This window comes from Meleagris gallopavo, chromosome 4, assembly GCF_000146605.3.
Source record: "Meleagris gallopavo isolate NT-WF06-2002-E0010 breed Aviagen turkey brand Nicholas breeding stock chromosome 4, Turkey_5.1, whole genome shotgun sequence".
NCBI lineage: Eukaryota > Metazoa > Chordata > Aves > Galliformes > Phasianidae > Meleagris > Meleagris gallopavo.
This window is the reverse complement of record NC_015014.2, coordinates 2,549,630-2,553,859: the sequence shown is the minus strand read 5'-3', so window position 1 is coordinate 2,553,859 and position 4,230 is coordinate 2,549,630. Positions and strand designations below refer to the sequence as shown.

General features: G+C 35.6%; 1 long non-coding RNA gene across 1 annotated transcript; it reads right to left on the bottom strand.

The window, feature by feature from the left end:
• LOC109367122 lies at window positions 1–3,827 on the bottom strand. The gene is made up of 2 exons (XR_004159433.1): window positions 3,790–3,827; window positions 1–1,004 (listed from the first exon to the last, which is right to left on the bottom strand). It is a non-coding gene; the product is annotated as an uncharacterized LOC109367122 (long non-coding RNA).
• Between the last annotated feature and the right edge of the window lie 403 nt (window positions 3,828–4,230).

The following is a 4,230-nucleotide window of genomic DNA, read 5'->3' as shown; positions in this document are numbered from 1 at the left end:
TAGCATTTAATGAGCAGAAACCCACAGCATTTTCAAGAAATAGATGAGAATCCGAGGAGCAGAGCAGGACATGAAAAGACCTTAGCTTGGGAGCGCTCTACAGTCTGCAGAGGCATAACTGTCAAGCAATATGATAAATAACTTGCCAGGTTTGTTCTTTTTAGAAGAACAGTACCTGATGATAAGTGCATCCTCTTCCTCTTCAGATACATGTATGCACACACATAAATAAAGCCCTGGCAATCTCTGGTAGAAGGAGGTTTTGTAGTACAGAGAATTTATATTACAAATACACTGGTGGTGTACAGGTAGCTAATGTACAGTTTGCATTTCATCAAAAGTGACAGAAAAAATAAAAACATGACTCAATGAAACTTGGGAAAATGGCATGTAGCTGCACTGTCCCATTGCTACCTGTCAAATCAACATGAACTAATCAACTGTATACAACTGTCACTCCCAACATCAACAAACACAGATGATAACAAGAACTCCTCCATATATTCCTACTCCCTTCACTGGTGATTTGTTCAGACAGCTTCCGAAGAAGCTAAGTATGACTTAAACAGCCTGTGTTAGCAAAATAAAATAAAACCTGAGTACAGTAGGCGCAATTTTCCTGCAAATCCATTAGTAAAAATGTTTTGACATCAATATAATTTTGAGCAGGTAACAGGCTGTTGGATAGGCATACTTTCTCTCTTACAGTTTCTGTAGTTCACAGGCAAATGTGAGTGAAATTAGTCTGTTCTACACCACAGGTCAGTACTTGAACTGTCTACCATCCAGATGAGCTTTCTGTTCTGTCTAGTGAGTGCCAGCTTTGTCTCAAAGATCTTAAGGCAGAAAAATACAACTTGGCCACATTTTCTAAAAATTGTCATTGCTCATCTCTGCTTTATTCACTCATTTCTTGCATAGCAGTTGAGTTCTTGTGGATTTCCACATTGGATCACTTCCAGCATATCTTCAACAGTGTTTAGAAATCTTCAGTTTCTTCTGGTCTAGTTAGAATTAAGAGTGAAAAATCTTATGTTTCTGGAAACTTTCACAGATTCTCAATGTTATTTTCCATTCTGCAAAGGTAAAATCATTCAAAGTTTACTACTGGGAAAGAATGGGAGAAAATTACCCTTTGAAGTAGTTTAGAGTTCATAGATAAATCATTAATCCATGTCTTCAGTAAACTCTGGAGGCTTACGTATGGCCAGGAACAAGCATGTAGCTTTTCCAGAAGCCCAATGAAGTTGTATGGTAATACAAAGATAAATGTTGAACACATATTACATATATATATATATAGATAGATATAAACAATGATCAAACAAAAAAAAACATTTCTCAGAATACTGTCATAATACTCAATGTGAATCTTTAGTATAGCACTGTAAGGATGAGTTGTTTGTAAGCAGCTCTTGCATTTAGCTAAGGACTGAAGTTGATCTAAGAATTTAATTACTGCTTTAGAATTAGCTGTTGAAAATGATTAGATTAAAGAAGCCATTATGAATTTAAGCTCCAGGATTAGATGCTTTAATTTGTGAAGATTTTAAACGCTTTCAAGGATTCCTTTCTTAAAATTTGAAACTTAAGGGTAAAAATCTGCAACTTATAATAGCCTCAGATATGGTATTACATAAATAATAATTAACTGATCCTTGAGTCTTATCAAGACTTATTTCATTCTTCCAGTTAATTCACTCTTTGGTCTTGATCAAAGACATAACCAAGTTATTCTTGGGGACACCATATGAATATTGCTCACACAAGATCGCTGGGTGTAGGATTTAGCCCACTACTTTTAAGACTTAAGGAGAAAAACTTCTTCCTATGTACTTTGCACTTTCCACGTTGAACACAATGTTAATTTGACTATTGGATAGGTACAATATAGTGCTGTGCAGCAAACACTGCAAGTGGTTGTGCATGAGTAGTAAAGGAAACAGTAGAGATGAGTATAGGGATTGCAGAAAGTGCCCTCATTTATATTGGTTTAAACTTGGTTGTGGAACAAATCAAGGCAAATATTTGTGTCTGATCTGAATAGAGGATTTTGTTTTGTTTAGCTATGCATTCTGAAGATTCTGAGCACTAAAGATTGGCTGCTTCAGGAAGTAGTGAGTGCTAAATTTATCTTTTTGGCATTTGTTTATTTGTTTTAACACAATATTGCAGCAGCTACTAACTATTTTTGTGAAAACATTGAAGCTACAGACAGATAGAGAAGTGCTTTTAGTTTGGAGGGGAAAAAGCTTTTAATCTGAATCAAAGCATGTTTATTACTTCATTATACCACTAAATGGAAATTAGTCCTTGATTTTGGCTCATTTCCAGTACTTTACAGTCCATTGATGGAATACAAAAGTAAAAACAATGAAACAAGGAGTTCCTGTTTATTTGCCAGCTTGGCTAATATTAGCAGCATGGTTTCACTGTGATGCAAAATGTTTATTTCAAAATGGAATTAGTCTTCAGTTGATCTGCCAGTTTTCAGTAACAAAGTGAAGGGTCTTTGTCTTCCTAAGCCTCCTAAAATCATTTTAGCATCAGCCAAATGTGCTATTTTACTCTTTTTTTCTTTTCCTGTGAAACAAACCTGGGAGCAAATTCTGCTTTGCTAGCTAGAAGTGGTATAAATTCCCAGTTTGTTATGCTTTTCATTGCCCTGAGCTGCTTTGCTCTTGGCTTTCCAATAACACACACAATTTATGGAATATAATTGTTTGAATTTCACCAAACTGTAAAACAGCCAGTAACTCTACTTATGATTAGAGAACAGTAGAACACTAATGAGATCAAACTAAGTTTTCCATGAAGAGGGAAAACATTTGTATAATAGAATGGAAAGAGAATGAAAATTGATAAGAAAGCCTATTTCTCAGAAGAACGTGGGTCTTATCCTTGTAAAAATCTCCAAAAAAAAAAAACTAGGTCCTCAACTCCTGTGTTCTGTCAACACTCAAGATCTTAAACCTAACTTGAATGATACCACATACATTTTATCACATCACAAGTCTAACTTGTAAAGATCTTTTGATATGTCTAGCCACTGCTCTAGGACAAATCATATGTACATTTGAGAATGTAATGCTCTTCAGTTTTTAAAATGTGTGACTGTTCTCCCTTGCATCTGCATCCAAAACTTAATCTAGTTTCTCATTTTTGACACCCTACAGATTTAAAATTCACTTGGCTCCTGCTTGTTTAATACTATAAGAAATAAAGTACTCTTGGGAGTAGTGCTGCTAGAAGGAATAGTTCAGTGGTGACCCAGAATTATCATCTAAGCAGCAATAGTAATATAAATTTTAGTTTAATAGAAAGCTCAAAAATAAAGCCCTCATTCTTCATCAGCCAGTGCAGACAGGTTTGCCAGCCTGATGTGATTTTCCTCTGAAAAAACATTTAAAGTGATATGATTTCCACAGCCAACTTTATAACCATACATAAATCTTCTCCTACATAGTGTTATGAAACAATGGGCTAGTCTTCTTTTTAAAAAAGGTATAAAAATAGTATTAAAAATAACAGGAACCAAATATGTGGTGATCAATACATAATGAAATACATTTTCAACAACTGAGTGAATCCACTACGTTATTTTTTTGTTACAAACTAGTTGAATGTGTTCTTCAATTTTTGGATATTTTTTTCTAGAGTGCCACTCATCTTGGATCAGTCCTTTGTATAATCAGTGGATATACAGATAGATATATCAGGATATACAGTATATCCAGGAGCTTAGTTGATGTAATTGTTATATAGGAGTAAGGAAAGAAAGTCACTCACCCTGTCCTGGGCTCGCAAGATGGACTCCAGTAGGGCAGATCTCCAGAGAGATCCTTCCCCACTTGCAGTCAGCTCTTAAATGGGTCTAGAAGAGGTGCAGCCAGGCTCCATCCCTTCCTGCAGCACACGAGAATTGCCTTCACCTGTGCTCCTGTGGCTGACTCATTGCTTGCCTCAGGTGATCAATCAGAGGTTCAGGCCGTGATTCAGCAGCCCCATAGAGTCTTTAAAAGCAGTAGAAATGTTCAGTTTCTTATTTCAATTTATAACAAGTCATCTATACTTGCGGAAATTCTCAATACATTCTGCAATATAAACTGACATTCCAGGAGATAAAACCAAAATTTTTAGTGCCTGGTCTTCACCTAATTAACCACATCATGATTTTGGCAGGAATAAAGTTAATTTTCTTTGCAGAGGCTCATGCCATAACATGTTTTG